The sequence below is a fragment of the Coturnix japonica genome, chromosome 20 (genome assembly GCF_001577835.2).
Source record: "Coturnix japonica isolate 7356 chromosome 20, Coturnix japonica 2.1, whole genome shotgun sequence".
NCBI lineage: Eukaryota > Metazoa > Chordata > Aves > Galliformes > Phasianidae > Coturnix > Coturnix japonica.
The window spans coordinates 1,874,118-1,889,454 of NC_029535.1; positions in this window are offsets into that span (position 1 = coordinate 1,874,118).

A 15,337-nucleotide genomic window follows, 5' to 3' on the forward strand; every position below is an offset into this window, starting at 1 on the left:
GATGGTGCTGACATCGTAGATGGCAAAATCAGCCCATAGATTCTGGACCTTGATCTTGAGAATAACTGATGGAAGTGGATCCATCTCCATCAGGCTGGACAGGCACATTGTGTGTCCTCTGTGGAAGAGGATGGACCTCCTCACCCAAAGAAGCCGCGGCTTCAGGGAGCAGCAGCAAACCGGAGCCGATGGATGTCGATCCACCAGAGAGCAGCGTCGAGCCATGGAGGTGGATCCCCTCCATCGAGCAGGCAGGCACCACAACATCGTGTCTGCCTGGAGATGCTGCTACATCCATCGGCGGCGCACCAGGGGCTCTCCATTTCCATCTTGGCCTTCCCCTAACTCTGAGGAGACGGGAAGGACTGGCACTGCTGTCCTAGAAGCTGCTGTGCCGGGACAAAACAACGAGTCCAACAGACGCTTTCAGCTTCCTGCAGCCTCCAGCTGAGCCTGACAAGAGGGCAGGACTGGGGCTGCTGAGGATCTCCCCGGCACGGCTCCCGTCGGGAGGGGCCGCGGCCTCCGCCAGCAGCAGCCGCCCCGGACGCAGCTCCGCATCAACGTGCGGCCGCGGCCTCGAGCTGCAGGCAGGCCCGGCTCTGTCAGCGCCCCACGGGAACAGCGGCACCGCTGCGGGAGCTGCAGCCGAGGGGAGCAGAGCTCCGGCTGCCCACAGACTACGGAGGAGGCGGCGGGGCGACGGGCATGCATGGATCTGCAGCGGAGCTGGTGGTTCTGCTGCTCATTAGGCAGACGTGTGAGGCAGGAGCCCTGCAATGACGTCTATCGGTCGGTGAACGTGCTGAGCGCTTGTCCCGCACGAGAGATGAAGGACGTTTGGTTCGGTATCTGCGGCACACAGCTGCAATAGAGGAGAGATGGGACCAGCAAAAGTGGTGATCCCAGGGCAGGAGATGGGAACAGCTAGGCTGGGAAGAAGTCATGGCAAAGTTATTGTGGGCCTTCAGAGCTGCTTTATATTGCCCATCCACGTGGCTCCTGCTCGGCTTTAATGCACACCGTACATGAAAACCAGAGCTGTCAGTGCTTACCATTAGGAGCAGCTGGCTCCTCTGAACATCTCCTCTTGCCAAGGTCTCCAACACATATTTCATTCATGGCTTCTTGTGGTCCACAGGTGTGTCCAGCACCTACAAGCCTTCAGAGAACACCACCTCTGGCACAGCTGACCATGAAAGAGGCTGATTTCAGTGCAGAATTGGCTGCTCTGTTTATCACCCAGCTGATGAACCCCAGAATAGGAGCTGAGGTGTTCTGCCCATCTGCCCCTCAGTCACAGGATGGTTGAGGATGGGAGGCACTTCTTAACACACAGTCCCATCTGCTGCTCAAGCAGAGCCACCTAGAGCAGATTGCCCGTAACCACATCTGTGCTTTCTGAAACTCCAGCCCTGAGATTCACAGCACAGGGAAGTTCTAGTTATCCACATCTTTGGCTTTTTGACATGGAAGGTTTCAAGGACTCAGATGGTGCCGTTATAGGAGACCAGCACCATCTGGCCCCTGTCCTTACTCACTTTAGATTAAAGACTGGAAAGCTTTTATAAAATCAAATATATATATAAATATATATATATAAAAGAGAGACATGTCATCTGGATTTCCTACTGTTTGCTGGTAATTAAGTTTGTCACAGTCTTGACAGAGCTGGGAACATCGAAGGGGATCAGAAAGAAAAGATAGAGGGAGGGAAAATATAATAAGAGTCCCTCCAGAGCTGTTTCCCTCTGATTCTGTTACCAAAGAAAATGATTAAAAGAAATGATGATATTTCCATGGTGTCTGCTCCCCAGTTCCGCTACAGATAGAAATTAAGCCTAACAATTTGTCAGGTGTTTTTTTTTAAGCCCAGGTAATGTCATTCCAATATTTACTGGGCTGCACGCCAGCTCCAGGGTTTTATAGCTGTTCAGATTTAGTCTCTCTCCATCGCTCTTTGTAGTTCTGTCTTTAGTTTATCTCCCTTCTTTTTCTTGGAGAGAGAAAAATCAGCGCAGCTCAGCAGTGCAGCATGTCCAGAGTTGGGCTGGAGGGCTTCTCTGCAGAAGGATCTGCCTGCATCTCCCAACAGGGAGAAGTGCTGGGAGTTTGCTTTCATCTTTCACACTGCTGCGGTGAAACCAAAGCAGCTTGAAAGCTTCCAGAGCATTATGTGTGTTTCACTACTGCCACGACTGAGCATCCCACCTACCCCAAGCAGATGGATCTGAGGGTGTCTGCAGATCATCCTTATCCAGAGAAAGGATCCATGTTCCAGGCATGAGGCAGCTTTAGGGCTGGAAAGGCACATTTCTAGGCAAAACAAGTCTTTACATTGGGCTTCTTTTGGAAAGGAGAACATGAGAGTGGGGAAGTCATTGCAAAGAATGCAACTCTGGCTCTGACCTAAACCTCTGCTCAACCAGTGCCCAGCTTTGGAGATGCTGCTGGCCTCTCCACATCTATGGAGCTCCTGACAAGCAGGATTATGGCTCGTTGTCTTTTAGTTTTATTGATTGAATGAAAATTATTTGTCCCTTAGGGGAAAGTATGGTCCCTACCAAAGCCACTGCAGTGTTAAGGGGCACCACGTGACAGCTGCTCCAACATAAATCTTGTGCTTCCCCACCTGTCTCTGAGTTGGCAGATCCCCATAGAGAACCTATAGGGACACACTGGGACGCCAAAGGGAAAGGACCCCAAAGGAACCCCGTAGAGACCCCAAAGGGATGCCAGATGGACTATAGATGGATCCCAAAGGGACCCCACAGCCCCCGAAGGGACCCCATGGAGACCCAAAAGGACCCCAGAGAGACCCCATAAGGACCCCAAAAGGAACGGATCCCCAAAGGACCCCATAGAAACCCAAGAGGGTACCCATAGAGACCCCATAGGGACACCATAAGGACCCCAAAGGGAAAGGACCCCATAGAGAACCCAGCCTCAAGTCTGGGTGTGGATTTCAGAATGGAGACCTGGAGAGCAGGCAGAAAGCAGGCCTGGGTTTCCCTTACCCAGCAAAGCACCCTGACCCCCAAGTTACCTGGACTGAGAGCCACGAGGAGGGAGAGAAAGAGGGGAGCCCCTCCGTGCAGCCTTGTGATTCCCACCTCTGGTTCCACTCAGTACCAGATGCCAGCAAAAGAACAGATGGCTGAGTCTAATGGGAAACGGTTCACAGTGTCACTGTAGCGAGAAGAGATGGAATTTTTTTGCTAATCCAATTGATTCTTGTGCATCGTAGCAGCTGGAAACAAACAAACAAATGAAAGAATAACCACATAAATTCCTAAACTTCAGCCCTCCTTTGGTGTTGCTGGGAGATAAGCTCCTAAATCCCTTGACTGCAGGAATTTGGGAAGGTTGGGAGGGTTCTGGTTGCTGCTTCTCTATAGAGTAGAGCCAGGAAGGCATGGAGGCCTCCAGCTTTTCCTTGCTTTTAGCTCATAACCATCACTCGTTTGTCAAAGTTCTTTGGCAGGAATGGGAAGAGCACATAGTCAAACCTGATTAAGGTAATTAGAGACAGGATGTCTAATGGTGGTGGTAATGGGGGATGTGCATGGGGCTGAAGCCTTCTTATGGCCTACACAAGCAATGGCAATGGTGTTTTATCAGAAGCTGATTGGTTTTCTAAGCCCTTCCTTGCTGGACTTTCCCAACTGCTCATACACCAAACCTGCGTATCTTCAGTCATTGACAAAGAATGAAGGAGGGCTAATGAAACTGTAATGTACGTACTAATTAATGTACATATTTTCTCAGTAAATTCTGCACAGCTATAAATGGGCAAATCAATAATTAATGCTGCGGAATAATTTATGGGAGCTGTTTCTATACTTGTTCTAATTACTGGTATGAACACACCCCGATGAATTATTGAAAATCCCAGAATAAATAGTATTCAAATCAATTTGTCACCCGTAAGTACATGAAAAGCCAAGTTCAAACTGATGTTTAGTTGTACGAGTGCACTGCGTTGTGATGCGTGCCCAATAGATGGATGCAGGAGCTGGAATGTCAACTTCAATGGCCAACTTCATCCTGAACTCTGGTTCTTCTGGGTTTTGTTTGTGGCCAAAGCTCAGCAGCTGGATGCTTTTCATCTTGGACCTACAAAGGGCTGTTGCACAACGTGGATTGCAACCAAAGGTCAGAAGCAACTGAAGGTGATGGACAGTAATTAACAACGCTGGTTTGTTAGCATGCTTGACTGCTTGTATCTTACATGCGTGCAGAGTAATTGAGACATCGAGATGTCTCCTGAACAGATGGGTGCAGCCACTTCCCCTCCCCAGCCAAAACTGTGCCTTACTTATCCACTCTCTCAGTGTAACATGATGAGCGATCCATCAAACCCACTCCCTTTCCTCTCTCCGTGCACCCATGGTTAATGTGATTGATGAAGCGTGGTCCCCTGAATGCTGGATTAATCAGCGTGAAGATTCCTCCTGTGCTGTGCTGTGCTGTTCGTGGTGACATTGCTTTCATCACAGTTCAGCCATCAGGCATCCCATCAGACAGTGCAGTGATTCACTATAGCTCATTCACCATGGACAGCTATAGCCCTTCAAGAGCATCCAGTCTGGGCATGGGCTGTGTCCAGGTGTAAACCAGCTCTCAAAGCATGGTTTCTTCTATCTGACTAGTGATAAAGTCATTTGTTAATTTAATAGCACATGTGCAGAATGGTTTATTGGTTTAGACTCTAGGACTGGGAAACCTGAATTCAGGTCCTCACTCAGCACAGCAACACCAGCACAGCTGAGGGCACATCCAGAAGAGCCAAAGTATGTGTAACATAATGTCCTGTACTTGAACACCTCCAGTGACTCCACCACTATGCCGGGCAACCAAATACAGGCCAGGTGGATGGGACAGACCTTTGCCACCCCAACCTGCTGTTTGCAGCCCCACTGAAGGCTGCTCTTGCCAGCATGGTGAGGATGAACCCAGGGAATGAGCACATCATTCAGACCTGGACCAAAAGAAGTTGAACAAGGCTCCATCCTCGCTGGGCTTTCCTTATCTCGGCTAATCAAGTGACTGATTATTTGCTGAATATTTAACTAGCACATCTAATGTGAACTTTGCTTTATAAATGATAAATCAAGCAGCTTTTTTAAAGCGATACCTTGTCATAGTCTCTCCTCCAGCACTTTAATGGGCAGGAATAATTATTTAGTGCACACCACATGTATAATGAATTTTCAGGCATACTTGTTTGATCTATAGCCTTGGAAATAAAAATCCCATTAGTCTAACAAGCTCACCAATTATTCCCTGAGATCACTGAGCCCGTTTGAGTGAAGAAAGTTACACAGAATTGAAAGTGAATGGGGAACGGTGCAATGTGTTGTTTTACAGAGTGAAACGTTTGCAAATAGCATTTCATATCATGGTTGGAGGGGAGGGAAGAGCAGAGAGCTTGGACCTGCACCACTGTAGGTGGTGTAGCTGCTCCCAACTTGGGGGCAGAGGCTGACAGTGCTTGGGAAGAAACATCTGTCCACGTTTAGGTACACTCAGGTGTCTCTGTTCACATTGGTTCCCTGGGTGAGGCAGCTAATGTGAAACCCCCTTGGGCTACTAGAGGCAATGGGGACATTCCCAAAGAGCAGCTTCTATGGGTGAGCACCTCTCTCTGTTGCCTTGGCTGAACAGCCACAGCAGTCAGCTCTGAAGGGATGCCACAACTTCAGGCAGCCCATAGTGCTCCACACCTCCCCAGTGCTCTCAGGGATGAGGGAGCACCGGGCTCCATCTGCAAATAAAGAAAGGCAGAGCGCAGCCTGATTAATTCCTGTTTGCTCTTCAGGGCTGTTGGGAGCTGCTTCTCGTGATTAGAGGGGGGCAGAGGACACTGCAGCAGCAGCAAAGGAAGGGAGTGATTAGAGAAAATGCTTTAACAAACACACACAGCATCAGCATTTCTAACTTTGAAGCACTTCATTCCGCACCCAGAAGGATGGTCTTTTACTGCTGATTTTCTCTTCTTTGAAGCAGTCTCCTCTGTGAGCCCGAAAGGCCATCTGCCTTCTTGATGTCCTGACATGTGGCACCCAGCAGGAGCAGGCATGATTGGGGGCTTGTGCCTCCCACACCTGAGGCAGAGCACATTGACTTGCCTGCTGACCACGCTGCAGCTCAGCTCATGCATGGGGAACAGGTGGGTGCAAAGCAAGGCCAGCACAGATGGGCTCTTTGCAGGCTGACACAGCCCATGCTCTCATTTACTCTTCCCCACCCCCATTAACTGAGCCTTCTGTTGGCTTGCTTCAAATGACCATGGAGCCGCGTGCTCAGTCAGATCTGATTGTTTCTATTAAAGCTCCCAAAAGAGCATTTTTTCCCCTGTATCTCTAGAAGAAAATTTACAATCAAAGATAAAACACAGGGGAAGAAGAAGCAACTGGGAACAACAAGGAAAAGGGCACAAGTGCAATGATCAAGCAGTGAAAGCCAAGTATTAGCCTATCACATTCAGTACTGTCCAGATGACCCTGGAAATCATTTGCTTACTGAATCCCTTCAAACATATGTAGCAGTGCTCGGGCTCTGTAGTCCCATACAGACAGGACCGTGAGCCACTTTTGGTTAACTTCTAATTAAGAGTTTGAACAGATGGGCATCTATGGATGGCATCTGAACAGGTTCAGGAAGGAGTGCCCTCCTCTCTTCCCAGGAGCTGCTAATTACCACCCATCAGCAGATCACAGCTCCAGCACTGAAGCATGCTGAACTGTGTGGGAAGGCTCCTGGTGCAGCTGAATGCAGGCAAGCTGTTTAAGTTGCCCTAACTTTCCTAAAATGTATGCATTTGCACCTTATACTTAGCCATCTGTTTTTCTCCATATGGATGCTCAGGTAGCTACAAGAGGAAAAAAAAACTGCAGCAAAGCTGTCACTGTGCTCTTGCATGGAACCAGGTTCAGTCCCCATGCAGGCAAGCCCTGGAGTCTCCTGGGTGTGGGAGAGGCCAGTTCAGGTTCTTCCTGGGCTTGAAAGCAAAGTGGTGTTGGCTCAGTTAGCCTAAGCATCAGTGATCTGAAGAAGGATTTGCCATTGCCCCCAGAATTGGAGCAGCTGGTAGAGCCACTCCAGCAAGGGAAAGGTGGAAACATCCAGGCAGAAGCCCAGCCTACAAAGCTCTTAGGCTTTTCAACACCAGCCCTAGGCTAATGTAATGGCTTTGGTAATGGCACGGGCAGTGAACTCAGCTGCAGCACTTGCAGGATATTGAAATAGACTTCTTTTGTGCTAAAGCTCACATCCTCTACAGCACCATCCCATAAAGGATTGGTCCTTTGGCTGCATGAGGATCCCTGCACCTTCAGGAAAGCAACAGGGGAGAGCTGCCAAGCCAAAGGCAAACAGAAAGCAACAAGGAGAATATCCCCCTCCAGCACACCCTGCAGAGCAGAGCCCCACTCTGCTCCCTTCCCATCCCACACTGGTGCACAAGACAAAGGATTTCTGCTGAAATACATTACTGAGCTCCAAAGGGCTTGTCAAGATGGATGTATCCCATGGACTGGACAGCTGGCAGGAGGGTGGAGAAAGGAAAAAACCCAACAGTTCCACAAATCAAGCTGCAAGAAGACGTCCTTTAGGTGTGAAGGTGCCCTGCTCACCGCCGTGTTTGCTTCCTGTAGCTGGGTGTGCATTGCTGGACACCCTGCCCATGGCACAGCCACCGAACCCATTGGTTTCCCTGCTGTGTTGGGAGTTTCACCATCTCACCATGAACTCCGCTACTGCTTCTTCTTCAGCTGTCATTTCTTCTCTCTGCCCCACTCCCAACACCTGGATCTGTTTGATCGCTCAGCTGAGTTTCACGTTGGAGGGAGTGGATGAAAATCAAAGCCCCTCTGGTGTTCATGGGCTGTCTGCAAGCACACAGTGTACATCAGCCCGCTGCTGCACGCCAGCTGAGCTTATAAAACAAGCAGCGCTTTTGCCTTCGCTTCTCACATCATCTCCCAGCGATTCACTGTTTAAAGGAAAAGCTTTCTACTTTTTCCCCCCTGTCTGAACATCTCAAAAAGAGTGAAAATGGTTCTGAAGAACATTTTGTCTTGTCTTTTTTTTTTTTTTTTCCAGTGATGGGGGAGCGATTGAAAGTCATTTTTCTCCCAGGGATTTAAAGAGAAAATAATCCAGTTCTCAGAACTGAAATGAAGAACTTGGAACTGGTTCATCTATAGAACAACAGAATGTTTGTAAATCAGTAGAACAAGCAAATGGTCACTTCTGTACTGGAGCACCAGGTATTTCCTATGGCTGCCCATCCAGTCAGCTTCTATGATGGTTTTATGCACTTATTTTTCTAGAGGATGCAGATGATAGATGCCTCTCCATCCTCTGGCATCTATGGGAGGCCTTCCTGCATCTCTGTTGCTTGGGTGTTCTGAACAGGGTGCTGCTCAGAAGCAGTGAGGTCTCAGCTGTGTCAAACACCACTCCTTCAGTCAGAAGGTTCAAGAGAAAGAGTCTGTTTTCCCTCAACTACCCACTGATTTCTTTTAAAAGACATTGGAGCCAAGAGCAAAGATGCCAGAGAGTGCACCCCTATGGAGCTTGCCATGCTAACGCCTACAGGCCCAGCTCTGGTGGCCCATTTCTCATGGATCCCCACCAGCTTCAGGTGCCAAAAGATGAACCAAGCTCAACTCTCACCACCCTCACTCAACAACCCACCTCACCCAGCAGCAAACTGTCCTGCACAACACCATACCAGGCACAAAGCTCCCTTGGCAGGCAATCTGCTGGCAGGGCAAATGCAGCTCAAAGAGGCATCAAGATGGGAGCTGGGGAAGGAAGAACTGCAGCCTCAGACCTTTGGGTTGTGTAAAATATGGCAAAAGCTGAGATAAGTGCAAATAACCAGCATCACCTTCATTGACCATGGAGTCCAAAGCACCAGCTGACTTCAAAGAACCCCACCATCCAGGAGTATTTGCTGCAGTTGTGTCCTGGCCAAAGGACACATCTCCTCATCCATCCAAAGTACTGCCCCTGACCCATAGTTTGTGACAAGAAGTAGCCCAAGAACCCCTCAGACTTACCAGAGAAAGTTAAGGAGCTGAGAATCGAGTACCGATCAGGAGAGCTTGGCTTTGTCAATGGAAGGACTCTGAGCATCAGAGCATCACTGCTTGGAGGGCACTTGGACTGTTTGGGATGAGATCTGTGTTGGTACGGCCTCTAATATCAGCCAGAGCTTTGCTGTTGGTTTCAACAATGCAGATTTAGCCTTTAACCCACCTCTAATACGTCTGCTTCTTGTAGTCAGAAGAAAAATGAACAAATATAAATCACGAAAAATTTATCTGACAATGGCAAGGAGAAAAATATGAATAATTTATTTGATGGATATTATTCATCCATCCACAGAGCCAGCCAAGTAATGAAAACATTTATTCACAAATCATTTTGGTGAAGGTTGGAAAGTTTGTAGAATGAATTATTCATGAGTGCAATTTGACTCCCTAAAAACCCCCCCAATGAATGGCTGACCTTGAAGAGGGGGACGGTGTCAGTACTGCAAGCTGTCTTAGGCCTTCCTAGTGCCTAACATCAACGTGGTAGCTTTGGACTGTGGAAAATGGGATGTTCACTTACAAGGCAGCCCCAGAACTGGACGGTCATGGTGCCATATGGCTGTGCTAGAGGTCTGTAATTGCTTTCTGATGGAGGCAAATGGCTCTTCCCACCAGCCCTGCTCCAGAGAGTGCAGGGGTGCCCATTTCTCCGTACATAACCTGCTAGAAAGGCCTGAAACAAAATGGTTTTGCTGCCAGAGGGAGCACAGCTGCCTTTTCACATCTTCTGTACAGTTTATTCTGTTATCAGAGCTCCTTCCTCCATCCTTTCTGGCAACTTTCAGGCTGATGAAATAAGCCAAATGGGTCCATATTCCATCTAAATAATACAAACAATATTCAAGCAAGGTTATAGCTGCCACAGATGAAAATATGAGATTTATGTCCCTCTGAATTCCTGTCCCTACTTTATGATTCCAGTTCTTCCAAAGAGGGTCACAAATCTACACAAAACACACCCCAGGCTTAGGGTTTTGCATTCAGATCCTCTAAGATATCTAAAATTACACGAAGATGGACTGCTCCCTGTTGGCCATCCATATGCAGAGGCACAGAAACATGCATTATTCCAACACGACTGCTGAATGAATTGCCATCTGCTTTCAAGCAGCAGAAGAGGAGACATTTGTATGACCAGAATGGCCAACCACAAGACTTGTCATGGTTTGGTCCCATTCATCTCACAGACATACCAAAAGCACTGCTGCTTCTTGGAAATGGATGCAAACAATTCATTCTCTATTGGTGAACGAAGCAAGGTTGGTACCCAGGATAAGCCAGGTTGCTTAGGAGATTTGCAGTCCTTTTGGGGACTACAATGAGAACAGCTCTGGGCATAAAGGTCCTCTCTCTTCCCAGTTGGGATTGCTATTACAGAGGACATGGAAATGTTCATGAATGCTGAACTAATGACAGCCATTTGTTTTCAACAAAGACCCAGAAGTATTTTGGGGGAGAATAGGGTGGAAATATGGGATGGCTGAGTACACAGAGATGGAGCTGAACTCAGGGATATTCCAATCCACTTCACTGCAGTCACCAAAAGCAAGACTGTCCCTCAGGGGAGATACCACCCTGCATCTACCCCCAAAGGGAACTGCTGCAACAGAAAGGCATCAGGGCTTGGAATGGTGCTCTAGATGCAATGAGATGCTGGTGCTGCACCTCAGGGATCTTCAGCATCAGGCCAGTACTTCACTCTCCTGGGATAGAGGAGGAGGGTGTGCTGCTACCTCTGCCATGGGATGACCAGAGAGGGCTGCTGGTGGCAGAGAGAAGGGGGGAGCAGTGTTTGGGCAGCACTTGTTCTTTGGGGGGCAAAAGAACAGCATGTAACAGCAAGCAGGCATTGAACTGAGCCCTGGGTGGTCAGATGGGACCCGTAACACCAGGCTCAGGGGCCAAACAGCTCCACGTGGTTCCAACGTCCTCACATCCTCCAACAAACCTCACTAAAAGGAATAAAAGCATCCACCTCGCAGCACCGTGTCTCCAACATAGAGCCTCTGCAGGAGGGCATCAAATGAGACACTGCCCATCACAGGGATGGGACACCCAGCCGCTTACCCAGCACCAAGACCTGCTTCCAATAGATACCTCTAAAAACAAGCTGTGTCTTTTGATGCTGAGCATCTCCCACTGCGTGTGGCTGCATCCCCCCATGCTGGGAGCACCCCTCGCCCCGCTGTTCCCTCACCAGCTCAGGGTTAGGTACCAACCACTGCTCTGCAGTGAATCCGCAGCGCTCCCAGCAATGCGAGGAGGCGGCTGTTACCGGGAGCAAAGTGTGGGCAGTGACTCTGTGGGCTTTTTCTCTACTGAAACTGTAATTAATGTGGATCCTGGGTGCTAAGAGCAGGGAGAAATACAGCTTCACAGCGGTTAAGACGCATCTCATTAGTGCTGAAACCACCGCGTCGTCAAAATGCATGATGTGCAGCAAGGAAAAATGGTGTAATTGAATTCCCACCAAAGCACCGTTCATCTGCAGCAAATGGCACTGCCCTCATCCACGGCTCATCACAGCTGCCTGCAAATGAGGACACACCGAGCTCCCACCCATTACAGCACAGAGGAGTGGGGCAATGTGCCCAGAGCTCAGCTTGGCGGATGGGGATCCCAGGGTGCCTCTAAGTGTAAGTGCCACAAGGTCTGTGTTGTGCACAGCCGTAGTGATACACCCCATGGGCCAGGCACACTGGCTCATTCTTTTTGTCAGTGCAGAAAATGTGACTAAAAACATGCCAACCATTCACCTTACCTGCATAAATCCTTTGGCACTGATTAATAAATCCTGGGTGCCATCGTTGTTTCCTTATTCCAGGCTACAAGTGGCAATGATTGCATAAGTTAATGTAGAGAAATCTATTGAAAGCTTCTAAAGACAGTGACCAGGGGAAGAGAGCAGAGACACAGAGGGCACAGCAGTGATAATCCATTGCCTCCAGCCTTGGCCATACCTGGTGCTGCAATATCTGCATCTGACACATAGGTGGGTTCTGCCCACTGAGATGGATTCTGAGCTCCAGCTCCAAACCTGCAGGCACTGCCCAATTGCCTCGGTCCTCTCCGACATGGCCAGTCACAGCCCGTCGTTTCAGTTCTTCAGATCCCATCCTTCAGCTCTAACAAGAGAATAATTTTAATTGAGGTAATTAAAAATTTACTTGCATTTGAATTTTAAGTAGGTCTTAATTGGGAGATGCTGCGAGGAGCCCTCCAGCAGCGGCAGCACCATGAGGAGAAGGAGGGGGGGGGGGGGGGGGGAAGGCATGGGAAGGGAGAGGACAGGAGGGGAGAGAAGGGGAGGGGGTGGGAGAGGAGGGGCAGCATTGAGGGGTGAAGGAAGGACAGCAGTGCTTCTGTCACACAAGAGCACCCACTGTGGCCATGGCCAAAGTGTTGCCTGGTGATGCTTGAGCAGGATGTGCCCAACAATGCAGCAGCTGCATGTGGGCTCCACATCCCACCCAGTCCTCACTCAGTTATTGCTGGGAGGCTCTAATTGAGCCCCCTGCTCCACCAGCTAATGGGAGCCAATTGGTCTTCTCAATGGGACAAGGATTGTGCCCAATGCTTCTCGCTCATCCCCCCACACACAGCCAGCCTGATGTTAGTGTGATGGGAGGTGTAACGCATCAGGATGATGGCCCTGCTGAAAACACCTGCTGATCAGCTCAGTGGTGCCCAGCATCACTTAATCTTGCAGCTCTGCCATCGCCATCTATTTGTAATAAGAGTATTTCCTCAGTCACAGTATTCATCGTAATGGATTTACTAAGAACAGAAGGGGAAGGGACATTCCCTCCCCCAGGACCACAGTTTGGCCCCAGCTCTCCTTACTGTGCAGATCTTTACTATTACAACTCCATCACACGATGGATGCAGAGGAACCTCTGATCCTCCCAACAGAACAGTGCCATTGAGCCCCATTTACCCCAGAACCCTTCTCCTCCAAGCAGGTTTCTGGGCGCACCACTCCACCTTGGCAGCACGCCTCCTTCTCTGTGTTTGCCATGTTCTGGTTCTAATTCGTTAAGCATGAGTTGCAGCCTGGGTAATTAGATTTGTCTTCATTAGTATGGATTGCCACACACTGCCATGCTGAAGACTTCCCTGCGGCCAACACTGCAAGATCCCACTGGCTGCTGGCCTTACAAAGAGCAACTGAGAACCCACCTGAACTACTGAACACCCCCTGCTCAGCACATCCATCTCTGTGCCCCAGTGCTCATCTCTGCATGGTGACAGTTCCACCATCATTTAACCCAGCTGCCCATTTGCTCGTGGGGGACGCCTGGGCTGCAAAGGGTCTGTAAGCTACCACTCATCCCCTTTGAATTTAAACTCATGCTCCTCTCTCAGCTCCCAGTGGGGATATTGAGATGGCACCAAGTGTGCTGCGAGCAAAATAGAGTTCTCTGCAACGGCACCAGCGGGATTATGAGAGCTTTGTCAATATTTGTCCAGGATGGAGCTGAAACTGAACCGAGTGAGGCTGAGAAATAATGTCAGATATTGGATTGTGAAGTGTAGTTGATCGCCCACAGTGGCAGTTATTGAGGCAGTACCAGCTGCTAAGCTGAAAGCCCTTTCCCCCCCCCCCCCCCCTTTTTCTTCCCTTCCTTTGTATTTAAACTTCAAGTAAATTGATCACAAGTTATGTATTGTGCAGCCACAGGGCCGGCTGGTACAGAAAACCAGCAACCTGGAACGCTCCGCAGGGAGAGCTAATCCACAGCTTGTTCCATGCTAGGAAGGGAAGAGCAGAATCCTCCCATTGAGCTGCCCAGGGACCAGCAGTGCTCCCCTGCAGCGGAGGGATGAAGCACCAGGAGCTCAGTGCAGGACCTGGTCATTCCCTACACTAAAAGCAATGCTCTGCTTCAGTCTGTCCCTCAGGACAGTCCCCCAGTCCGCTGTTTCGGGCACACGGGTCCCCATCCCTCCCCTCTTGCACAGGGGTACACAGGTCCTGCCCCCACCTCCTGCAAGGCCCAAGCAGGGCATGGAGGCAGCAGTGATTTTTCCACTGGTCATCACAGATCTCCAGCTCAAAAATCTCAGCAAGATGCAGAACCGGAGCTGCGGGCTTGCAGGGAGCTCTGTGCATGGGCCACCTGCTGCAGGCACAGCCTGAGCATCCCTGCTCCTTCCCCATGTTGCTCCCACCCTGTTCCTGCAGCCAGGTTTAGGAAGGTGCAAGAACATTGAGAGCACCTGGGAAGGCAGCAACCCCACTGCATGATGCCTCATGGACTGCAGGTCCCACTCTGCCCTGTTATGCCCCAGGGAAATGCTCCCTGAGGTGCTCCCAGGCCCAGTGCCTCAGGGTGAGAGCCACAACACCCAGCTCACAGCGAGCCCTGGGCACAGAGAGCAGCACAATCTGTGCAATGCTGCCACGTCTGTCCAGAGATACAGCTTTGCCTCCCAGTGTTCATACCCGATATTGCACTCTGATGGGATACACAGAGCTAACCTTGGACAGCACCAGCTGTATCTCTGGGTGATGCTCAGCCCAGTCCTGCTGTTCCTTGTGACACTCAGCCTGGGATGCTGCCAGAACCCCAGAGAAGGCTCAGTTCTAACCCTCAAGCCCTGTTTTCTCATGCCAATACCTGAGCTCCAGGAGTCAGCTATTCCTGTCCCTGTTGCTGCCCCCAGAGAGCAGAGCTCAGTGCTGCCTTTCTGCTTGGCCCTACTGGGACCCCCCTGATGCTGACCAAGCAAAGCTCATTCGTGCATGGAGGTGGTCATGGAGAAAGATGGTGGACATCACAGCAAGTAGTAAGAACAGAAGCACAAGTGCAAGCACAGAGCAAAGTACAGAAGAAGCCCAAGAACTGCAGGGTGGTATAACCCAGACCAGTTGGAAGCAGCCATCACCCCATCCTTCTCACCCACGGGGCGGCCAACTCTGCACCTTGGTGGCTGCAGCTCTGAGATGAAATGGATGGAAGGACATTATGGAGTTCCCACGGGCAAGAGAAGGAGAAACCTCCAAAACTTGGGCTGAAAGTCCTGCTGTGGTTAACCAGCCCTGGGCTCAGGAGACGTCAAGCAGAGCTGAAACACCCAGAGGGGGAGATGGAGGCTTGGATGGGCTGCTGAGAGCCATGGGATCTGGAAAGCATTACTTTGATTTAATGCACCTTTGTGTTTGAAAATGAAATCAAGAGAGCTCTTGTATTTGCCACAGGGCTGAGCACAAGCCGAACGTGCAGGAT